The sequence below is a fragment of the Armigeres subalbatus genome, chromosome 3, assembly GCF_024139115.2.
Source record: "Armigeres subalbatus isolate Guangzhou_Male chromosome 3, GZ_Asu_2, whole genome shotgun sequence".
Classification (NCBI taxonomy): domain Eukaryota; kingdom Metazoa; phylum Arthropoda; class Insecta; order Diptera; family Culicidae; genus Armigeres; species Armigeres subalbatus.
In genome coordinates this window covers 292,929,102-292,944,268 of record NC_085141.1, presented here as the reverse complement: position 1 = coordinate 292,944,268, position 15,167 = coordinate 292,929,102, and the positions used below count along the sequence as shown (strand labels likewise).

The window sequence follows — 15,167 nt, the reverse complement described above, 5'->3', positions numbered from 1 at the left end:
TACGAAGAGGACATATACCTATGTATATGAAAACACAGGAACATTCCAACAGAACTTCTGGTTTTGCTGTTGCTAATCAAATTTTCAGGTAATCGAGATGGCAAAGGATCCAACAATTGCACTAGTCTGCAGAAGAGACAATTCAACCATTGTTCAACCATTCAACAGACTATTTTAAAATTTCAAACATTGGTCCTCATAATCCTATTTATCGTGCACATAATAGAACTCGGAAATAAATCGCTTGAAATATGCTAATTATGTTATTTTTGATAGATGTGTGCAGTGAAAGGAAATGTCAAAACAATGTCATAGGATTGCAATTACTAATTTGCTAATAACTTTTTTCAGAACAATTTTTATTGTTTTAGCATTTAACATTTAATGTTCTAAATATTCATTGTTCTAAATACAAAGTCTAAGCCATGGGAGCGAAATTTAAAAAAATGCCACGGAATGTCATGACATTTATGTCATTTGACACTAATTCGGCTCTCACGCCGCCAATATTTATGTTTTATTTTTTGAACACTAGATTGAAAATAGAACAGATCCCCCACTAAAAGCACATTGTTTTTTTTTATAGATATATGAATAATGAAAAAACCGATGCGCGGTTATACCAAGACGGTACTACGGAGAAAGCAGTTAACTCACAGTATAACTGAGAACCAAATGCTAGCTGCTTTACAGCCAAAATGGGTATTATTACTTTTATTTAAAAATATAAGCAGAAAAAAACGAGTAATACGGAATATTTGTAAAATAAAAAGAATATGTAAATAAACATCAAATAAACTATAAAAACCACATAGAAACAATTGCTATAAATTATGCTGACGGTGGCTGGGTTCGATTCCCGGTGCCGGTCTACGCAATTTTCGGATTGGAAATTGTCTCGACTTCCCTGGGCATAAAGGTATCATCGTGCTAGCCTCATGATATACGAATGCAAAAATGGTAACCTGGCTTAGAAACCTCGCAGTTAATAACTGTGGAAGTGCTTAATGAACACTAAGCTGCGAGGCGGCTCTGTCCCACTGTGAGGATGTAATGCCAATAAGAAGAAGAAGATGCGAGAAAAGCTATAGTTGTTGTTAACACGAGTTTATTTTTTTTTTGTTATTAGCATCTTGGGTTATCTAGTAGAAAAGGCCCACTTTTATTTCCAAATAAAGCTGAATCAGTCTAGTAACTGTATTCCCCACACAGGTCGAAATAGTAGAGATTATCATAATTCAGCTTACATTTGTAGAATTAATATACGCACGGCATGAGTCTAGCACGAGTTGTGCAATTATTTCATCAGCTGGGTGTACGTTTAATTGTGTATCTTCTGTGGCGGTGATTAATGTTACGGAAAATGGATCGATCCCTAGTGGATATATGGCGACAGACATGGCATGGGACATGAAGTGTTGACAGGTAATCAGTGACCTGGAAACGCACCGGTGTTTGTACATCGTAGCTGGGAATAGGGTTAATTGCGAGCGGGAATTAATGTGTGCCGGAATTCGAGAATTGCACAGAATAAATGTATATACATATAGAGGTATAATGAAGGTAATGTTCATTATTGATGCATACAGGCCGGACTATTCTGAGCTATAATATGAGCTGAGCTATAACATTTACAATAGGAGCAATATTGGCATTCGGAAGCGAAGATCCGAAAAAAAGCTATCAGGTCAACGCGAACGACCAGAAACGCGTGCTTGAGGCCTTTAAACGGAAACCGAACACCTCAGTTCAAGATGTTGCTAAAAAGTTGCATGTGAGGAAGACTTTCATACATAGATACCAAAACTCGTGCTGCACTACGTTTAAGGTTCAGATTTCCCCAAACCATAACCAGAAAAGGTTCAGCAGTCCCCAAACCGTAACGAGAAACAGAATCTTATGGATCCTGTACACCTCTGGTGGTGCAAAGGGCCGACTTGAAAGATCTCCATCCTGCACGTTGCCCGGCTATCGCTTTAACCTGTTGTCAGGTTAGATTTCGGTCGACTTCTTTTATTTCTTTATTGAGGCTTCGCCGCCATGAGCCTCTGGGTCTGCCTCTGCTGCGATGTCCCGCTGGGTTCCAGTCTTATGCTTGTTTACAGATTTCGTTTCCGCCCCTACGTAGAGTGTGGCCGACCCATCCCCACTTCCGATCCCGAATTTCTGTTGCTATCGGCCTCTGGTGACGACGAAGAGGGAGCTCGTTGTTTGAGATCCAGTTGTGAGGCCACCAGGCCCGAATTATATACCGCAGGCATCTGTTAATGAACACCTGCAGCCGTTGAGTGTTCTCCATTGATACACACCATGTTTCGCTAGCGTATAACAGCACAGATTTCACATTAGAGTTGAAAATTCGTATTTTGGTGTGCTCACTTATCTGCCTGTTTTTCCAGATATTTCTAAAACTCGCAAAGGCAGCCCTTGCTTTCTTGATCCGTGCGCCTATGTCGATCTTGGTACCGCCGTCTGACGCCATTTGGCTACCAAGATATTGGAAGCTTTCAACATTCTCCACTGGTTGCCCGGCTACTGTGAAACTGGAAGGGGTCACCGTGTTTACATCCAACGATTTGGTTTTGTTGACGTTGATGACTAAACCTGCCGAGGAGGAGCGCTCGGCAAGGTCGTTGAGCTTACTCTGCATATCAGAGCGCCGTTGCGCGAGGAGTGCAACGTCATCAGCCAATTCGAAGTCGTTTAGGTGCTCCATGGTTATAGGCTGCCATAACAGCCCGCGGTTTGGTTCACGGTCAATCGCATCTACCAGAATCTCATCGATTACGATGAGGAACAGTAACGGTGATAGAATACATCCCTGCCTCACACCAGCTACGACCCGGATAGGGTCAGACAGGACCCCATTGTGCAGCACTCTACACGAAAAGGCCTCGTACTGTGCCTCGATGAGGCCGATGATTTTCTCAGGAACCCCCTTGCGTCTCAGGGCGCCTCACATATTCTCGTGATTGAGACGGTCGAAAGCTTTTTCGTAGTCAATGAATACCAAGTAAAGGGACTCTTGGAACTCGTTGACCTGCTCCAGAATTATGCGGAGCGTGACAATATGGTCCACACAGGATCTTCTGGCACGGAATCCGGCTTGCTGCCGCCGGAGAGTCGCATCGATCTTCTCCTAAATCCGGGCTAGGATAATTTTGCACAGAACTTTGAGAACGGTACACAGCAACATAATGCCTCGCCAGTTATCGCATACAGTCAGGTCACCCTTTTGGGCACCTAACTAAGATACCTTGCATCCAGTCGACCGGGAAAGTTTCGGTGTCCCAGATATTACGAAATAAACGATGCAGTAGTTGAGCGGATGTCATGAGAAACAGAATACGATCGCAATAAGTCATGCCCGGAATTGTACGACCAGGAGATAACGAAACCACACTACTGCGTAATGGATGACGAGACATATGTGAAGACGGACTTCAACCAGATTCCAGGAAACCTGTATGTGACTGCCAAGGATAAGTTTGATGTTCCCGAGAACCTCCGGACACAGAAGATGTCGAAGTTTGCAAAGAAAGTTATTGATTTGCCAAGCGATTTGTTCTTGCGGAAATCGTTGCAGAAAGAGTTTTTAAAAGGGTCTTTTCCCTCTCTTAAAGGTTCCGACGAGGTTCTGGATTAGACATCATGCCAATACACAAAGGACGTGCTAGAGTAGTAAGGGTTAATCCGGGTGAGATGCCACACCTCCAAAATCGATATTTCTGTTGAACAATACGTTAAACTGAAAATATTCTTACTGTTTTTGATAGTGGAGAATTTGATGTAGGAGAAATGAAATTATGATTTTTTTTATTGGCGATGTACGATATTTTTTCAGAAAAGAATAATCATTTATATTTAGATAGCCCGATAGAAAAATACCAGAAGGAGCACCTTCTGAAGCGTCCTTAAGTCGTGAAGAATGTAGATGTAATGAAGAAAGCAAAACCTTATGGCTATGGTTACGGCCAAGGTTCGCGCATTCATATGTAAAGGCGAAATAATGAGAATTTAGTTATAATCGGATAAAAACTCGAATTTTAAGAATGAATTTTGCATGTACGGATTTTAAAGGGAAAGGTTGATAAATTATCAAAAATAGTTTACCCCTCGCTGGTTTGTTTTGCCTCCTCAAGTAATATAAAACTTTCAGAAATTTCTATTCGGTTAGTTTTTGATTTTGTTCATTTTAATTTTTTTTCTACACACTTGAGCAATAACCACTGGAAGAGCAATAGACACATTTAAAAAAATGTTTTTAACGGCCTAAATGATTATTAATTCTTTTGAAGACATCGGTGCCATAAAATAATGGACATTCTGAAAAAAGTCCGAGTCGAAGTCCAAGCCTGAAAAAAAATCTAAAAACAGTCCAAATGGGTGCTTCTTAAATGTATGTAGTGCCATACAATAATAAACCAAATTTATACAAATAATCGCGTGCAAACTATCTTAGAGACGTAGTTAAAATAAATGTATGAAAATCATCCATCCATGTATCCATCACTGTCATCGTCAAAACTGAATTATCTTGATTTTTATTATTTTGATTTTTCTCTAATATTTTTAATCATCCTGGGTTTAATCGAATGAGTGGCGCAAAACAATGTTGACCATTTTCAAGGGTATCATAGAAAATATCCTTGGCCTGAATATGAAATGTTTCCCGTGGAGATTCGTAACAATTTTCCGTAAAAAAATGGAATTATTATGGTTTCGAAATAACCATGATGCTCCACTCTAAATACATAACAATGAATTTCTGTCTGACTGACCCTTCTAGACTCGGAAATTACTGAACCAATTGGCGTGAAAATTTGTATGCAGGGTATTGCGATCTTGCCAAAGGTTATATACTCAAAAAAATTGGTTCGATGGTTCGGGACCCCTCCAGATCTAGAAGGGAGACTTCTCTGCCTGCCTCGAGCATTAATCAAGCAAATGAAACTAAGATTGGCATGTGGAGGTTTTTGAAGACAAATGTTTATATGATGGTTCGAGATTCCTCCCCGCACTAGAAGGGAGGGAGGGGGGCTTCCAAACAAATAAAATACTAATTTCTGAAGAGCTCGAGAACTAATCAAGCAAATAGAACCAAACTTGGGTAGGTTTTTGAAGACAAATCTTTCTGAAATGATTTGAAAACTCTCCTGGGGGCTCCTTACAAATGAAACACACATTTCTGCACTACTCGAGAGCTAATCAAGCCAATCTGTGTCAAAAATTTGAAAGGACAAAAGGTCGAAAGGACAAAAGATCGGAGGACAAAAGGCCAAAAGACCAAAAGATCTAAGGGCAAAAGGTCGAAAGGACAAAAGGCCGAAAAAACAAGACGTCACAATGACAAAGGTCGAAAAAAGAATTTGAAGGTTTTATTCTATTAATCATGGGCTGTAATGCCTTATATTTTAAACAGACGCTATTCTTAAAAGCTTACTTAACCCTCTAACACCTAAAATTCGCTGAAAATCACTATTTTGCTTTCTAAAAGCGATATGTCTTCTTCTTCTTCTTCTTCTTCATTGGCATTACATCCCCCACTGGGACATTGCCGCCTCGCAGCTTAGTGTTCACTAAGCACTTCCACAGTTATTAACTGCGAGGTTTCTAAGCCAAGTTACCATTTTTGCATTCGTATATCATGAGGCTAACACGATGATACTTTTATGCCCAGGGAAGTCGAGACAATTTCCAATCCGAAAATTGCATAGACCGGCACCGGGAATCGAACCCAGCCACCCTCAGCATGGTCTTGCTTTGTAGCCGCGCGTCTTACCACACGGCTAAGGAGGGCCCCCCGATAAAAAAGCGATATGTATTTTAGGCAAAAAAAAAAATGAATTCGAGATTTCATAAATATCACTTTTTTAAAAATTTTAATTTTTTTTCTAGTTCAGAATTAATTTTTAACCAGATTTGAACAAGCATTGAAGTTTATATAATTGATCGACATCAAACACTTTTTGAAATCTGAATTAAAAATTTCTAAAAAAATATCAAAGGATAATTCTTAGCAAGAACTTCTTTGGAAACTACAAGTGTTTCTTTAGAATTTTCACAGTAAATTATGTCGTACTTCAACGGAAAATTCTTTGGAATTTACTAAGGAAGCATTCTGGAATATCCAAGTTTTTGGAATTTCTAAAAGACATTCTTTGCAACTTGTAAGGGAAATCCTTCGAAATTTACGCGAGAAACCCTTCAGAATGTCCCCTGGTGATTTGCTGGGAAGTTCCCAAGTTTTTTTTCGGAATGTCCGTTCAAACTTAAAATTACCTCGGGACATAATTTTAATTTTAAATTAAAAAAAAAACTACTCCACATTTTAAAGAGAAAACATTTTAAATTTAGAAGTTATTTCTTGGGATTTCAACGCTTGATTATACAACGGGATATTGCATGGACTTTTTAAGAAAAGCATCGAAATTTTCACGGAGAGTTCTTTGTAGTCTTGCCGAGAAATTATAACGGTTATCAATCAAGAAACTTTACGAAATTTTCATGATAAGCTTATTGGTATGCTGAAATTTCAACTCAATTTTTTGGGTTTTCTACAAATCCAACCCGTCGTGGAGAATTATAGGTCGAATGCGTGACATATTTTAAACAATGACGCGCCAATGCAAAAGTTCCGTCGGCGATGGCGCACACCTCTAGGAGGAATCGAATCCAACTGTAATTGAATTGGTTTCAGGAGCTGTGTGCAGAGGATTAAATTTGATTTTGCTTTAAATTGATTTCTGTTTTGTTCCACTTTGTTCAGTTTGATTTTTTTATGTTTTAAATTTGAATTTTATTGTGATGTTTTCATACTGAAATGGATTTGAATAGTTGAATTGCTTAAACCATGGTTGATTCCATATTTTTTCAATGAAATATGATGTTTTGTAACATTTGGAAAAGTATACGTAGACTTCAAGGGGGGAGGGGTTTCGGAAAACTCTACAAAAGTCTACTAGGGGGAGGGCTTTTTTTTTTTTTTTTTTTTTTCCTAAACAATGGAGGGGGAATCTGCTCAACAGACATCCTGGGTTGACCAGGAAGTGCTGGGTTAGGGGCCACCTCCAATGAGGGAGGCAGGGCTGCATCCCCGACCAGCTAAACCGTTTCCATTGCCGCCAAGCCCATCGTCCCTTCGGTACAACCAGAAAGTAATGCTTCAAAGGGGGGCCAGTGCATGACGCACCCTCGAGGTTAGCTGCGTGTCCTTGCAGCATCGAACATCGTGACTCGCTTTTTTAGAAGAACACCATGGTATCGTGCCAGCGCATTGCCGGCTTTCCAGGTGGCCTTACCACGCCCTATGTCCTCGGAAGGTGGGCAGGGTCGACTTCGCGCCTGCTTCCCTCTGCACGACTGGTATCAAGAATGATGATGCCGCGTGCACCCCAAATTGACCTTTCTGCGATAGGGCCTATTCGCCAGCTCACAGAGGGACTTGCCGACGCGAGGCCTACGCCTGCCCCAGCCTTGACGAGGACCCCTTTCCGTCCCCGGGCTCGGAACCCGCCCGGTTGACCGACGCCGCGAAAGCGACGATACCATGTTGTTCTTCGCGCGGCCACTTGTTCGATAAAAGGATCGAGTTCGACCATAGAGCATGACCACCGGTATGACCCATGAAGCCGACTCCGATCCCTTGGACCACCTCTTATTTGCGCCTGAACTAGCCATCCTTGAGTCCACGCGCCACCTTCTGTGTAGCTCCGAGATGATTTGGGCGATAGCCGATAAAACGGCGTTCCAGCCAACTTCGTCTTTACACATCCTCCGAACTAGGTTGTCCGGGGTAGTGTCCAGACCACATGTGGCAAGCATGTGGTCACGCATTGCGCGAAAACGTGAGCACACGAACAACACGTGTTCCGCCGTTTCCTTTAAACCTGCGCACACCAAACACTCGGGCGAAGCCGAGCAAGCCAGCTGCTTTACCTGCACTTTGATTTTGCAGCACGCTTAAACGCCGGGCACATCGAGCCCCCCATGGGGTGCTTGCTGTTCACAGCTTTGCTGGAACAAATCAAACAATTGGGAGGGTTCGTGCAGCATTGTGCCTTATGTCCCTCCAATCCGCAGCGTCGGCAGAGATTGCTTCTGTCAGGGCCTTTGCAGTCCCATTGCTTGTGTCCCGGTTCCAGGCACTTGAAGCAAACTTCGGGTTGCTCGTTTATGCCCACAGGGCACACCGACCATCCCACCTTGACGCTCCCGCGTCCGCTGCAGATAGCCGAACCAATGCTACCTGCGTCCCTGCCGGACCTTTCCGTAGCCGAACGGCTGCGGTGGGCGTCTCCACTTCACACTGTCGCCGCAGTGCCGTGACGAGCTCTTCGACTTCAGTGATCTCGTCCAGGTCTTTAACCCTTAGATTCACCTCCGTCGTGAGTGCCCTCACCTTGACCGTCTCGCCTAGGACCTCCTCCGCCAACTTCTTGTAGGCGGCGCCCTTTTGCGAACCGCCCCGCTTCAGCTCGAGTATCATCTCGCCCATCCGGGTACGTCTTATTCGACGTACGTCGGCGCCGAGTTCACCGAGCTTGACGTCACTTCTCATCGCCTTCAAAACATCCGAGTATTTAGCCTCGTCCGCCGTGATGACTAGGGCATCGCCCCTGGAGCGATTGGCGCCTACCCTAGACTTCTTGCTACCCTCATTCGCCTGGGCCTTCTTTTCGGCCCTTGACGTCTTCGGTTTCCTTTTGTTCTTGACCAGGGTCCAGGAGGCGTCATTCCCCTCTATTTCCCTGGTCTGGTGCGGCTGAGAACTTTCAGCCTGCCGTAACCCCTTACCACCGTCTTGCCTGAGTGGACGGACCTTTCCAGGTCCTTCCTCCCCCGGTTTTGGAGGTACCTGACCGGGGTTCAGCTTCCCAGCCCCACTACCCTTGTTCGGGGTAGTAACCCTCCGCGTTTTGGAGCGGCCCCCAGGGAGCTCATCCCCTGCAGACTGTCTCCCCCAATAAGGGTCTCTTCACAAATTACCTAACGCTAATTTGGGTAATAATATACCCTTCCCTACTTTAGAGTGTACCTTAAAGGTTTCTAATAATAAAAATAAATGAAATATATTTTCCTTAAAACAAATTTTACTCCAGTTAAAATGTATCGTCTTTTGCACACAAAAATAAAATTACTGTCATTAGAAGACTTATCACCAGGAATGATATATTTCAAACGATTATTTTTTATGAAAATAAGTGAAGAATTAGTTTCAGGAATTACAATTAAAGTAAATAAAGGTAGGCAACACTTTGACTAAAATATTGATTCGGCAACCCGATCAATATTACAGAACAAAATTATTCCAAGGGGAGTTATTTACACTGGATTCTGTTTTAACACGATTTACATTTTCTCAATTTTTCACTCATCCTAAATGTTTATCGCATATTATTATCATGTGATTTTTCTTTGATTTATTCTGAATTTTTTGAAAAATGTTGCGAAGAGTTTGGTCGTAAATTAAAGTCACACGATCAAAAATACGAGCGAAAAAAAAAATCGTGTAAAAACAGAATCCTGTGTATTTCAGGAAAAATATGGTAACAAAATGTGTTATTAATTTGGTTGATTAGATGTTAAAATTACAAAAATTACAACAAAAATGCCACTAGCCGTTACACAATTATAACCGAAGTTGATACCTTCATATCAACATTATTACAAACGTTGATTAAATTATTCGGTACAAAAATCTTATCAATGGTAATTGCCTACATTACGTATAAAAATCCGGTACGCTATAAATGACGGACTGTTATCCATAATGTAGGATATTAACTTTGTTCCTTCTTTTCATATTGTACGTGATTCAAGTTATAACGAACACACCTAAATCGATAATTTCACCTCGGTATTTTTTTTACTGGTTTTATCCGGTAAACATGAAAATGAACCGAGAGGTCAGTTAATTTTTAAAAGTTTACTGATTTTTGTTATAAATTATACCAACCTCTCAGCAATGTAATGAAATTTACAGAACATCGGTAAAATAGATAACCGAGTTGCTCAGTTCAACAAACTCTGTTTGTAGTTGCCAAAACAAAATACCGAGCAAACAGTAAAAAAATAGGCTTTGCTGACCTTTCGGTTATACTTTTACCGAGGTCCGTTCAGGACTCACATGACACTTTGATGTGACGCCATATTGTATATTGAAACTTTTCTAGGTTTTAAACTGTTACTTTGTGCACGAGGTTTAATGTGGTTTTAATCAAACAAATACTATTTTCTTGAGAATAATTCGGTAAGTAGACCAATCAAGCAGTCAACGGGAGTTCTGCAGATGATCTTCCTTTTGATCTATCCACTTGCTCTGATGTTCACCGTTGTATCTGCTGGACCACCCACACCGAACGTAATGGAACGGAACGGCATTCACACTGGGTCAGAAGCCCCCAAAACGTGCGTTTTTTAGTTTTCGACCTGAAAACTACATTTTAGAATCATGATGTCTTCAGAAGAGTTGAAGGATATTTCTTGAGTTTTCTTTTGATAAGAAAATATCAATGATCTATCCACCTTGAAGGGCGGTATGGAATAAAAAATTTACGCAGATGTACAAAAGCAGTGGTTGTTCTCTGCAATGTTATAAAGAATGTGAATTGGAACATCTTTTCTGAAGACACAATATTGGACAAACGGTTTTGTAAGGAATTAGAGCACGTTTTGTATGAATGAACACCAAAAATCATATTTTGAGCATAACTTTTTGGAAATGATTTTAGCACTATGGTTTATTCTAGAAAGTTGTGCATAATGACAAAAAACATGTTTGTCTAGAAGACTACTTTGACCTATCTTGAAACCTGTCAAAGTTATTAAGGAATCTTTAGAAAAAATAGTCAATTTTCACATTAACACACCATGAAAAGCGGCAAGAGGCGGCAAGCCAAACAGTCACCATCTGAAAGATTCGGTTTTAAGCTACCGAATGCACAATGTTTTGTTTTGTTCCGTCGTGCTCCGCTATTGTTTTGAATCAACTTAAAATAGTCCTTAATGTACGTTTTTCAGTACAACTGTTATGTAAACAATTAAAAAGTGGCTAACATGATTGGTTATTTATTGCATAGTAACAATCTCCATCAAGACGAAATAGCCACATTTAAGACGTGGCTGTCATTTGTCGAGATTGTAACCATGCAATAAATAACTAATCATGTTAGCCACTTTTTAATTGTTTACGTAACAGTTGTACTGAAAAACGTACATTAAGGTCACTCCTGACAGAATCCAAGTTTCAAAGTGCTCGCGTTTTCGGGGGCACACCACTCGATACGGAGGCGGTGGACAACTGTCATTTTTGTTGATTCAGCTTTGCTGCGTCGCAGCATGCGTGAAAAAATAAAAAATGACAGTTGTTGCCTTAAGGACTATTTTAAGTTGATTCAAAACAATAGTGGAACACGACGGAACAAAACAAAACATTGTGCATTCGGTAGCTTAAAACCGAATCTTTCAGATGGTGACTGTTTGGCTTGCCGCCTCTTGCCGCTTTTCATGGTGTGTTGATGTGAAAATTGACTATTTTTTCTAAAGATTCCTTAATAACTTTGACAGGTTTCAAGATAGATCAAAGTAGTCTTCTAGACAAACATGTTTTTTGTCATTATGCACAACTTTCTAGAATAAACCATAGTGCTAAAATCATTTCCAAAAAAGTTATGCTCAAAATATGATTTTTGGAGTTCATTCATACAAAACGTGCTCTAATTCCTTACAAAACCGTTTGTCCAATATTGTGTCTTCAGAAAAGATGTTCCAATTCACATTCTTTATAACATTGCAGAGAACAACCACTGCTTTTGTACATCTGCGTAATTTTTTTATTCCATACCGCCCTTCAAGGTGGATAGATCATTGATATTTTCTTATCAAAAGAAAGCCCAAGAAACATCCTTCAACTCTTCTGAAGACATCATGACTCTAAAATCTAGTTTTCAGGTCGAAAACTAAAAAACGCACGTTTTGGAGACTTCTGAACCAGTGTGCATTGGTAGCGGCAGGATTTGGCATAAACTCTATGGCCCAACTCTCAAATCCTGTATACATTAAAGATGTTTTTGTAACCGGCTCGGTCGAATTTGTTTCTATACGATGTATATCTACATCTACCATTCTTGAAAATAAATAAACACATTTCGATCAAAAACGTTTTTGCCTTTCTCGTACAACTAAGTTGTACCGAAAGGCTATCATTTCACTCCAAATTCGAACTTATGATAGAAGTCTCGGAGACCCATAGTATTATATACCATTCGACTCAGCTCGATGAGCTGAACAAATGTCTGTCTGTCCGTGTGTATGTGTGTGTGTGTGTGCACAAAATGCCATAAAAAACATTAGCCAAATTTTCACATAGAAACTCTTAACCGATTTTCTTGCAACAAGTTGCATCCGACAGAAACTAAAACGCTGTTGATCACTATTGAATTTCATAATAATTGCGAATTGCAAAAAATAGATAATATTAAAATAGTGATGAGACATAATCACATAGAACAATAATGTGTTATGAAAAATGCCTTGCATCTATGAATATTTTTGAAGTTTATCCGTGGCTTGCTCCCATTACGAGTTTCATCGTGCTATAAAGATGCTCGTGTTGCGCGCATTTAGGCGTAAGTATGCTCTTCGTTCAGTTTCATAGTACACGGACAGATAAATCAACCCAAACTTTGAGTTCAATATACGCACTGATGAGAATATCGCAGAAAAAATTTACCCAAAATTGGGTAGTTTTCCCTTTCTTTCCCATGATTGCTATCAAAACTAGAGCAAGATGCAAACACCTCACCAAGTTGCTCAGCCCAATAACCCAATTTTGAGTAAATTCAATATTCTCTATTTTGGGTTGATTAAGGTTCGCTTTGGATGAATTAAACTCAGCTTTGGGTAAATTATTTACATGGGATTAAAGGCAAACTACCTAGTGCCAGAAAAGTCATTTTACTCAAATTTGGGTTATTGGCCCAAACCACGGTTTTGAGTGCAAACAACCCACTTTTGGGTAGTTTTGGTTTTCAGTGTACTATGAAATTGTCCGAAAGTCAAAATTCGAACATAGGGAATTCGAGAAACTTTTGGCAGCGCCATCTGTCGTCTACTAGTGTAAATTTTCTATCATAATATTAGACGGTGTAACTGTTTTGCCTTTCTTGTACATCATCGAGGTGTAATCGTAAAGGCTACATTTATTACCTTTTAGCGCGAGAAAGGCACCATCGCCGCTAGGTGGATTAATCTGGGTTTTTAATTCTTTTTATCAAAAAGGAAAACAAATATTAAAATACATTTTTCCTGGTAATATTCATAACCGAGGTCTGTATTCTTTTTACAGATTCTTCAGTATATTTTTACTGAGCGCTCTGTAGTTTTTACAGATCTTATCAGTAATGTTTGACATTTCACCATCTGAAAAGCAAACCGAGGACTCGGTAAAATATTGAGCTTTTTTACTGAGCGGACTACCGAGAGCTCAGCTGTTGAGAAATCGGTAATTCGTCTACCGAGCCCGTTAAAATAAATTAAGTGTGAAGGTGATTACCTCCGATTTTCTCCCCAACAATGTACAACAAAAAATGTAGGCAATTTCAGTGAAAAGATAATGAAGAAATATCCTATGTTTGAACAAAGAATAAATTGTAGAATGAAATGTTTTCAGGTGAAACACAAATAAATATAAATATTCGAAACCCGGAAGAACAGCCTATGGCCTAAAGAAGGAAAAAATCAATAATCAAATATTATCAGGTAAAACATAAAAGCACAAAAGAATATTTTTTTCTTCTTTTCTTCCCTTGGCTGGTTCACCTCTGCAAAAGAATGGTTGATTAACACTCGACGTTATGCCTCATTTTTTGTAATTTAGACCATTTATCCCATCTCACCTTTTGACTTTCGACCTTTTGACTCAGATTTTTTTTGTGTCGATCTTTTAACTCTTCGACTTTTCGTCCTTTCGACCTTTTGACCTTCGACCTTTTGACCTTCGACCTTTTGTCCTACAACCAATCAAGCATATAGAACTAAGCTTGGCATGTGAAGGTTCTTGAAGACTAGAAACGTTAATAATATGGTTTGAGACCCCTCCCCGCTCTAAAAGGGGGAGGCTCCCATACGAATAAAACACATATTTCTGCATAACTCAGGAACCAATTAAGCAAACGGAACCAAATTTGGCATGTGGAGGTTTTTGAAGACAAGAAATGTTTCAGTGATGGTTCGAAACACCTTCCCGCATACAAATAAAATACTAATTTTTGCCAAAAATCAGAGCTAATCAAGTAAATGGAACTCAATTTGGCGTGCGGAAAAAAAGTTTTGACGAATGATCTGCTAAAATTCAATCGAATCGCTAAGCTACCGTTAAAACTTAAATTGTGGATACAAAATAAATGTTTGTGTTTGCTAATTAATTTTGAGCTATCATAACTACAAAGCATACATCCCGCAAATTTTCGTTTCTGTCTCTCTATTCCAATAAAATCTGTTCCAATTGTGTGGCAGTATACGAAGACACTAGAATATGAGAACTCCAAAAAATTGTCATAAGACGAGTTTGTGCTATTCCATTTAATTCCACTACTTTATTGTACCTTTGATAGATACGTATTTCGACCTCAACAGTAAGGCCGCCATTAGTGTCTCGTACTTGACTCCACAAGTAGACAATGAGTCTGCAAAGTCCCTGCAAAATAGGAAGAATATTTCAAGGAACTTTAAAGGAATTCCTAACAGAAATTCCTTAGAGTTTCACATGGAAAATTGGAACAATTTCCTGTGGAAATTCAGAAAATATTTCCTGTGGAAATTCGGAAAATATTTCCTGTGGAAATTCGGGGTAATTGCCCGTGGAAATTCTTTTAAATATTCCGTAACATCCCGGTGAATCGTTGTGGCGGGAATTCAAAGTGGCGAAACTTCAGGAAATTTTTGGGTGAGAATACATAACAAATTTCCGCAAAAACTCTGAACAACTTTCGCGTAAATTAAAACAATTGGAATACGTATTTACCCGGAATTGTGCTGATCAAAACTGCTAAGGTTTCTTATTTATATGTGACAAATTTGCGGTCATAGACAGTACTTGCATAACTCTAATTCATCGACATGAGTCGAGTGATGTATAATTTGAATGAGTCTCCTGGCCTTCCATA

At 39.8% G+C, this 15,167-nt stretch overlaps 1 protein-coding gene across 12 annotated transcripts in view; it reads right to left on the bottom strand.

Annotated features, from left to right (window-relative positions):
* LOC134224841 (probable phospholipid-transporting ATPase IA) overlaps nt 1–15,167 on the bottom strand; it is a 370,136-nt gene that overhangs the window by 249,399 nt on the left and 105,570 nt on the right. The window lies entirely within an intron of this gene.